The following is a 10,376-nucleotide window of genomic DNA, read 5'->3' on the forward strand; positions in this document are numbered from 1 at the left end:
TTACTATAACCATGTTGCTTGTATCTTTCAATTTATATTGTTTTTATTTGTTTCCTAGTACGATTTGATAGCTTATTAGTAACCTTGACTATCACTCAGTGTTGTGTCTTTTTATTCTTGATGAATGAATTTTATTCTCCTTAGATACACTGAGAGCATATACACCAAAGACAAATTCCTTGTGTGTCCAATCACACTTGGCCAATAAAGAATTCTATTCTATTATCAGAAATGGTGATATTGTGCTATATCAGTTAATGATATTTAAAAAGTCACCTTCACATGTTTATTTTTTCCAGTTTATATACAGGAAAATATTTTTATTCAGCTGAAATGAAACTTTCCAGGAATCGTATCTGAACTGGTTTCCATTATTTAGTCAAATAATTTGAAAGCCACGTGAAGAAATTAAGAAAGCTTCATTATTATTCCATTTTAATTTTTACAATTTGGTAAATTAGGTAACCAGAAAGATGGAGTGAAACAAGTGTCCCTATTTAATTTTGTTCAGGTAATTTATCACAAAACTCTATCCTAAGCAATATGTCTTAAACAAAGGAAAAAGGCATTATATATTACCTTCTTTTGCTTAAGGTGACACTTTTGAAAAGTGTCCTAGGTATAGTAATTATAGTGATATAGATATCTCTAGGTATTGCTAAGATCAGCATATGTATATTTTTATTTAGGATAAACATTTTACTCTTGACTTCAAAGTCACCCTCAAAGGGATAAGTTTCCCTTATCTTTACTTCAATGACACAGTTGGCTTGCTTTGATATTGTTCTGCAAATTCCAGATGATATTCTAATAATAACAGAAACAAATGAATTCCATGTTTACATAATTCTAAATTTATCCCAAGTAACTGCTCTAAGATTTTGAGCATCCTTTCCAAGTAGATGATAGATGAGCATTCATCTACTATCCCACAAGAAATCTAAAAAAAAAAAGTGTATCATATCTAGATGTTATGCTCTGAATGTTCTGAATGTTGTTTTTCCAAAAGAACCTTGCAAAAGACACCTCAACCTGAGCTCCTTATCTCTAGTTACTATTTAAAACTCAGATGCTTGGAGGCTTCTATTGTTATCAGTTAAAACTATCCTTTTGGGGAAAAAATACTTCTTATATTTTACTCAAATGTCATCCCTTGCAAATGTCAGATATCTTGTTTATTGGTGACATTTCAGGGGTGTCTGTCACAGCTGCTTCAGTGGATGTCTTAAGGCAATATTTATTATTCTCATATCTCTGTGGTTAGGGAATGTCTTCCATAATGCCAAGTTTCTCATACTTGCTATTCCCTTCAATGAACAAATGTTGCATATTTTCTGGGCCTCAGTTTCTCTGCTGTCTATGAAACAAACTCTCACCCATCAGTTTTTTACAGAGGGATCTCCATATATGCCTCCCAGAGAATTATATTTATGGGAAAAAAGAGGTAGGTTCCTAGAAAATGTTCTAAATGAATGCATTTCAATGTAAAAAAAGATTATTCTGCTTGGTGATGAATGAATGAAAATGGATGGATGGATGGATGGATGGATGGATGATGAAAATAAATGAATGATGGTGAATGATGGTGTTTGGACCATTTGAAGACCCACAAATATATTAGGAAGATTACAGGTGAATACCTGCTTAGAAAAATATTTATCTGTTTAGAACATGTGAATTAAGCATAAGTCAATTCATACTTACACATGGCACAGAAATTTTGATGAAATACTGAGAGAATCTATGAAAGATGTTGAAGAAGAGAAATTGGGGGTATATCCATAAATGTCAGTAACCAACAAAATATCAACAAAGCTGTAATCATACATATTATAGAATGTTAAAAATTGTAAAGATACATATAGAGATGGTGTAAGTAGTAAAATGTATTCAGCCAGTTTGGTGTACTGATTAAGGTGCTGGTTAGAAGCTAGGTAACTGAGTTCTAGTCCTCCCTTAGCATGAAAGCCAGCTTGGTGACTTTCGACCAACCAGTCTCTCTCAGCCCAACTCACCTCACAGGGTTGTTTTTTGTGGGGAAAACAGGAAGTGGAAGCATTTGACACATATGGTGTCTTGAGTTTATCAAAAATAAAAGCAGAATAAAAATGAATGAATGAAAATGAATTAATTAATTAAACAAATAAATAATATGTTAAAATATGGATATGTTTTCTTTATGTAGTGGCTATGAAGCTTGTTAACATGTATGACAACTGCATTTTTGCCTTCTGATTGGAAGAATTTTATTATTTTCCCTGCATAGAAGGAGACAGATAGCAAGAGAAAAACTACAAAGATATTAACTTGTTAGATGACCCATGGAAAATATTTGGCGGAGTTCTGAATAAAGGGATAAAAAGCAAACTTTGGGAAGTGCAGTACAGCTTTATGTCAGGCAAAAGGTGTTAACATCAGAAAGTTGTGCTTTAGGATGTCATTGGGAAACATATAAATCTGAGAAATAAAGTTTATTGTACATTTGTTGATTTAGCAAATGGCTCAGAAAGTAAAACATGGATATATGGTGTTAGTTGTTTAGTTGTTTAATAGATTTATGAATAAATATTCCAGAAATGCTGGTGCTAATGTTAGAAATGAATTAGTTGTGGATTTAAATGTATATGTACTTTTTTACATATATGATGTCGTGTTGTCGGCTGAGAATCCAAATGATTTGCAGTGAATGTTAAATATAAGAATGTAAGATATAAAAAGTGTGGATGTGAACATGAATATATTAGAAAAAACATACTTCTGCGCCTTTTGTCATGTGAAATTGAGGAAGGAGGAGGAGGAGGGGGGGGGATGAAATAATTAAGTAAAAAAAAATGGTACCAGCTAGTTTTAACTACATTTGTTATACTTTAAATCATTACTTTGACTTCTTTGGCTTATTATTCCTCACTCTGGTGTTCTGCATTATGCTTCTGACTCCAAAAGCAATAAAAGGTAGTCCTCATTTAACAACGCTAATTGGAATCAGCAACTCTGCCATTACACAATTCAGTCATAAGTCAAAAAGCCTCAGCTGCCATCATTAAATAATAATACAAAGATCCATTAAGGGAGGAATACAGAATAAGAGTTGGAAGGGACCTTGGAGGTCTTCTAGTCCAATCCCTTGCCTAGGCAGGAAACTCTACACCACTTCAGACAAATGGTTATCCAATATATTCTTAAAAACTTCCAGTGTTGGAGCACTCACAACTTCTGGAGGCAAGTTGTTCCACTGATTAATTGTTCTAACTGTCAGGAAATTTCTCCTTAGTTCTAGGTTGCTTCTCTCCTTGATTAGTTTCCATCCATTGCTTCTTGACCTGCTCTCAGGTGCTTTGGAGAATAGCTTGACTCCCTCTTCTTTATGGCAGCCCCTGAGATATTGGAACGCTGCTATCATGTCATCCTTAGTCCTTCTTTTCATTAAACTAGACATACCCAGTTCCTGCAACCATTCTTTATATGTTTTAGCCTCCAGTCCCCTAATCATCTTTGTTGTTCTTCTCTGCAGTCTTTCTAGAATCTCCACATCTTTTTTACATCATGGTGACCAAAACTGGATCCAGTATTCCAAGTGCGACCTTGCCAAAGCATTATAAAGTGGTATTAACACTTCACAAGGATTTCCTATAATCACAACTGCTGATTTCCTGCTGGCTTCTCCATTGATTTTTTTTTGTGGAAAGTCAGCAGGGAAGATTGCAAATCATGATCATATGACAGCAGGAAGTTGCAACAGCAGTAAGTACAAGGTCCAGACAAAATGACATCTCATTCTGTATTTTTGTAAGTTTGAATGATAAGTGGAAGACAACCTGTAGTATGATAGGTATACATATATTCAGAAAGTTAAAACTGCCTCTCAGTTCATTTTTCCTCAGGTCCCTGTTCATTCCTTATATATGTACCAGTGGTGGGTTTCAAATTTTTTTACTACCGGTTCTGTGGGTGTGGCTTGGTGGGCGTGGCATTGCTTGGTGGGTGTGGCTTGGTGGGTGTGGCAGGGGAAGGATACTGTAAAATCTCCATTCCCACCCACTCCAGGGGAAGGATACTGCAAAATCCCAATTTCCTCGCGATCAGCTAGGACTCGAGAGGCAGAGAATAGATGGGGACGGGGAATTTTTACTACCCGATTCTCCAAACTACTCAAAATTTCTGCTACCGGTTCTCCAGAACTGGTCAGAATCTGCTGAAACCCACCTCTGATATGTACATATGAATTATTTCTCCCTCAATATTTGTTGGAATATTTTCCATATTAGGTTGATATGATTATGATTATGGTAAGGGCTGAGAGTGTTGAAGTAAACAGCCCTGATTCTGATACCAGAGAAAAACATTTGCTAAAATAAGGACATTTGGTAAAGAATTTTAATATTAGGAAAAGAGTTGCTAAAAAGGAAAAGAATTTAAATCATGGGTCTGAAAGGGAGACAGATAGAGAAGCTGCCTGTGTGCCACTGTATGCTTAACTAAGAATCATAACATCAGAAGACTGGAAGGGGCCTTGGAGATCTTCTAGCCAACTCCCTCTAGGAATCCTCACACCATTTTGTCCAGTCTTTTCTTCAAAACCTCCAGTGATGGAATGCCAACAATTTCGGGAGACAGGCTGTTCAGTTGCTTAACTGTTTTAACAATCAGGAAATTCCTCCTTAATTCAAGTGTGAATTTTTCATTATAAAATTCACACTTTCATTATAAAATTTCATTCTCCCATGGATTGGGTGGGAGAATACATTTACTCTTCCTTCCCTTTGTATTGGAAGCCTGCCATCATGTCTCTCCTAGCCTGCTCTTCTTTAAGCTAAACATACTAACTTCCTTCATAAGATTTAGCCTCCAAGTCTCTTACCATCTTTATTGCTCTTCTCTATACTCCAGCTTCTTTGTATATAAGGTTTCCTAATTTTTCTACAATAAAGTTACTTGGCTAATCTTCTGGAATCTACTGGAAATTGGAGAGCTGGGCATGTTTTACAGTTTTGCCTAGCAAGCTTCGGCAATTACAGGTAGTCTCAACTTACATCCACTTGTTTAGTGACCTCTCAAAGTTACAATGGCACTGAGAAAAGTGACTTATGACCATTTTCCACACTTATGACCATTGCAGCATCCCCATGATCACATAATCAAAATTCAGACGCTTGGCAACTGATTCATACTTATGATGTAATATTACTTATGATGCAGTATTCCGGGGTCATGTGATCACCTTTTGCGACCTTCTGACAAGCAAAGTCAATGGGGAAGCCAGATTCACTTAACAACCATGTTGCTAACTTCACAACAGCAGTGATTCTCTTAATAACTGTGCCAAGAAAAGTTCTAAAATGGAGCAAAGCGCAGTTAACAACTGTCTCACTTAGCAACAGAAATGTTGGGCTCAATTGTGGTCTTAAGTCGAGGACTACCTGTACGATACAAAAATGGTAAATAATGCTGTTAAACAATATGACAGGAAGAGATTAATCCTCCATTGGAGGATTGATCCAATTTGCCATCATAAGAAAGACTGAAACAAAAAAATGAAAAGTAAATTTCAGCAATGAAATGGAAAGGGGATATATTGAAAATCTTGTAGTCAGTCTTGCAAATGGTTGTAGTGTGGAATGTGATGTCAAAATATTTTATATCATCAATGTCAGCTACAAGCCATCAAAATTCCTAAGAGAATAATTAACTTCTAGACAATTTCCTCCCTGCCAAAGTTTTCCTGTAGGCTAACAGCCTGATTAGCACTTTATCACACAATGGATTTGCACCTGGCAGATGGTTTATATGTCTTTAGTGCAAGATTATGAAAATCTTTGTAAATCTTTTCCCCACTATAATTAGTACATTTCAAATGAAAATCACATCTGGTTAATATATCAAAGTTCATTTTAATTAAGAAAATGTGAATGACAACTAAAACAAATAAACACCTAGATCTTTCCCTTTTCCCTGACAAAGAACTTGGCACATTAACATACTCCTTGAGAAGGGGGGGGGGGGGAGGTGCCAAATTTGTTTTTTTTTTAATTTGTAAGCAAACATATTGATTAGATAAAATGAAGTTTCCTCAAGGCATGCATACATTTGGATGGAAAGCATTTTTATGTTATAAAATAATTCAAAGCATTTTGAAATTGTCTTTCAATATAATTCTCAGCTTTAATTATACAATTTAAGAAACCTCATATTTATTACCATTTTAGAAATTATATGCAACATTAATATAAACTCTTTTTTCTTCTTATCTTCAAAGGTTTGTCTTATCTAAACTATCATAGTGTTAACAATTTCTGGTTTATGTTGAATAAATACCATTGCGGCCAGCTAATATCTATTCTGTAATAAAGTATTCACATTTTAAAATGAAATAAAACAGTTCCTTGAGGGAAAATGTGCTTTCCAGCAAACATATTTTTTCCAGTTCTTCAGTTGGTTATCCTTATATTCAAAACACGTTATATAGTTATAGGTTCTGTTATATCCTTCTTAGCATTTTTATTGTCTCTTGGCTTTTATATTTTTTTGTCTATTAACTGGGCAGAGAAACTTTAAATCCAAAAATGCTAGACTAGGGGATTTCTGGAAGCTTGGCATTCAGGCAAAAGTGCCATCAATAGACACATAGAGGTAAACCAAAAGAGACAATAAAAAAAAATAGAATCAAAACGACCAAAACACATCCTCCCTAGCAGCCAACACCCAGATAAGCAGGGATTAACACCAGACACAATCAAGTAGAAAACAATATCCTAATCAAGGAACTACCAAGGAGAAACCCATACCCCTCCACTAACTCTGACAGGACAAGCTGCTGTATATATACAAGAAGCAACCACCATGCTCACTAGCACCAATATATTACCTAGTCAGGTGATGACATGTCTGCAGAAAAACAACCAAGCTTAGAGAGCATCAAGGATTCCATAACCAGATAAATATGATAATATAGGATGAAGCAATCTTGAATCAGAACGTTTGGGTAATTGCAGATATGCCCCCCAAATTCATAAATCTGCCCCCAGTATCCCATCTTCATATTTCTTTTAAAGCCACAAATTAAAAATAATTGTTTCAAGATCTTTAACTCTTATTATGGTGTGTTAAGGACAAATTTGAGTATATTGCATAATTATGTTTCCCCTCCCCCCAACCTTTCCACTTTATAGCAACATTCTTCAGTTAGAAAGCAAGCATGATTACTGGATATTTATTGATGATTAAACAGAAAGAATGACATGTTCCTGAAGCTGATGCAACTAGTCTATTGAGTTGAGTGATTGTGTTGTGTCATTTAGTATTTCAAACAATGTATTTTAAACATGCACACCCTTTGTAATTAAAAAAAAAAAGAATTGACACTATCCAAAATTAGAACAAGGAATATTCTTTTGGCAGTAATATTCCTTAGACAAAGTCAGATATCCAAATAGAGGATACCCATATAGCAGTGGTGAAATTCAATTTTTTTTACTACCGGTTCTATGGGTGTGGCTTGGTGGGCGTGGTGTGGCGTGGTGGGCGTGGTGTGGCGTGGTGGGCATGGCAGAGGAAAATCTCCATTCCCACCCCACTCTGGGGCCAGCCAGAGGTGGCATTTGCCAGTTCTCTGAACCAGTGGTGGGTTTCTCCTGGTTCGGCCTGGTTCTGCAGAGCCGGTAGCGGTGACAATATGACGTCACCGAACTGGTTCTGCCCCCACCGCCCACCGCCCCACCCCACCCCACCCCATATAGCCAATGGAAAAAGCATTCAATGGGATTTAAATGTGTTAAATTTTTGCTGCAGCAAGACTTACATGATCAGCTGGGCAAGATTATTTAAGGAAAACATAAAAGTGTGTTTTTCATCAGAAGGTGCTAAGATAGAATAGATAAATCAAATTTGTTTTATTGCCTGGGATAAAAGAAGAAGTCAACACTCTTTTTCATTGGAATTCCATTTTACTACATATTTAAAAAATAGCAGGATGTAAGACTATCCAACTACAATCAAGCACTATACTGTATCAAAGCCACCCAAGCATAAAAATTAATAAAACAGCAGTAGAATAGGAAGGGATAAAAGAAGGGCTTGATCTCCTTAATTTATGTTCTCTTTTGGAGGAAAAATAAAAACCAGACTTCTCCACTTATATGGAAAAAATAATTAAATTGTCCAAATGACAAATAGATTACAGATAGTCCTTGACTCACAACCTTTCATTTAGTGACTGTTCAAAGTTACAACAGCACTGAAAAAAGTAACTTATAGTCATTTTTCACACTTATGAACATTGCAGCATCTCCATGGTCACATAATCAAAATTCAGATGCTTGACAACTGACTCATATTTATGATGGTTGCATTGTCCTGCGGTCATGCAACCTTCTGACAAGCAAAGTCAGTGGAGAAGCCAAATTCACTTAACAACTATGTTTATGATTTAACAACTGCATTAATTCTGTGGCAAGAAAGTCATACAATTATGCACCTTCCTTGTGTCACACTTGGCCAATAAAGAATTCTATTCTATTCTATTCTATTCTATTCTATTCTATTCTATTCTATTCTATTCTATTCTATTCTATTCTATTCTACCCTACCCTACCCTATCCTACCCTACCCTATTTTAAAATGAGGCAAAAATCATTTCACAAACTTAGCAACATACATTTTGGGCTCAATTGTGGTTGTAAATCAAGTACTACCTGTATAATGTATGGGAGTTACTGAGCAAAAGAAGGACAGACATCCAGATGCACACATCTATTTTTCTACCCTCTGCAGAAAATCACTCTATTGCACACCCTTTCCTTATTTCCCCATTTCCAGTCTAGAACGGAGGTCCTCTGTGAAAATTCTGAGACTCCACAGCACCAACCCTCCTTCCTTCCAAAGAGCAATTCAGAGCAGTACTTTAATTAGAAACGTATATCACCACTTTCTCTGTGAAGCCGTTTGTCAGTATGAGCTACAGATTTATTCCTATTCTTCCTGAGTTAATAGAGACAAAAGAGGTGTTGAATTCCGCTTGTTAAAGAAATAATGGTGCACAGATAAACAAGAACGTGGAATGCAAGCATTGTCACTCCATCAGGAGAAATGTTCCGATTAAGCAGCTCATCTTGAAGTATGGATGCAAGCTAAATGCCAAGGTCTCAGCCAAAGGACATGCAAATTAATACCTGGCTTGCAGTTTTTAAAGTAGCTGTTTTGATACTATACTATAATCCTATTTTACATAATTATTCATTGGGGAGTTTCTACATACTTACACAGGAAAGAGTATCAAATGCATTAAATAAATAATGAAATAAGACAGGCACCTACAGAATGACCCTTGTAAAGTGATGACACGACACATATTTTTCTTCCAATCTACCCAATTTATCTGTTTTAAAATGTTTCATTTGCTTTCTGTTTAGTTTTTCTCTTCTATGGAATGAATATTCAACAGAATGAATATTTCATTAATAAAATCTCATCCAGGACAATTTTCTCCTTCCATCCATATCTGGCTGATGAAAGCTCACTCTTCTGCTTAAAATTTGACCCACTAAATACCATGCAGTTGCATTCACACATGCTCTTCCTGCTCACTATCAATTCTGCACGTGATCATTTCCTCCTAATCAATTTTCTAGAAGAATTTCATAAGATGGGCCAACTTAAAAAAAAAATTATATGGCCATAGTGGCTAATATCAGATTTATGTTAATAGTATAAAACAACAACAACAACAACATACATTTATAAAGCCTATAATAGCAGGCTCCCACTAGCCTCCCAAACCTCTATGCCTTTTAAAGTCTCTATGCATCAAGGCTTTTAAAGCTTTTTGAAAAGCCAGAAAGATCTAGTATTATTATTGTAACTTCATAAAGTAATTTAGTAAAGTAAAGTAACTTCATAAAGTAATTTAAAATATGCTTTGACATTTAGCGGAAGAAAATAATGTATGTGCTGCTAAACAAACAAGGGATGTTAGACAATGAACAAAGTAAATTTGTTTCCAAGCATGAGATATTACTTCCCAAAGTTTGGGATATTAGTCATTTCTTCTGCCCACATGATTTCTTCTGTTTAAGGAAGTGTTTTCCATCCAACCAAGAACCCCACTGATATATGAGGGAAGATTTCCTCGCTCTTCCTCTCACTACTTCCCCACCCAGTTTTGGAGGGTGTCCTCAATCCATTTCTTAGAGTTTAAATAGATGTAAAAAAAAGAGAGAAGAGGCTATGCCAGCAGGAATGTCTGTGAATTCTTTTTATCTTTAAAAAAATCCTGCATAGAATATGTTAGGTTGAGTGGAAGCCCATTGGAGAAAATAGTTTGATAATTCTCTCCCTGGAGATCACTTGTCTTCCACTCATCCTAGAATTGCACCAACCTTACA

This window comes from Pantherophis guttatus, chromosome 3 (assembly GCF_059756535.1).
Source record: "Pantherophis guttatus breed Tessera chromosome 3, ASM5975653v1, whole genome shotgun sequence".
NCBI lineage: Eukaryota > Metazoa > Chordata > Lepidosauria > Squamata > Colubridae > Pantherophis > Pantherophis guttatus.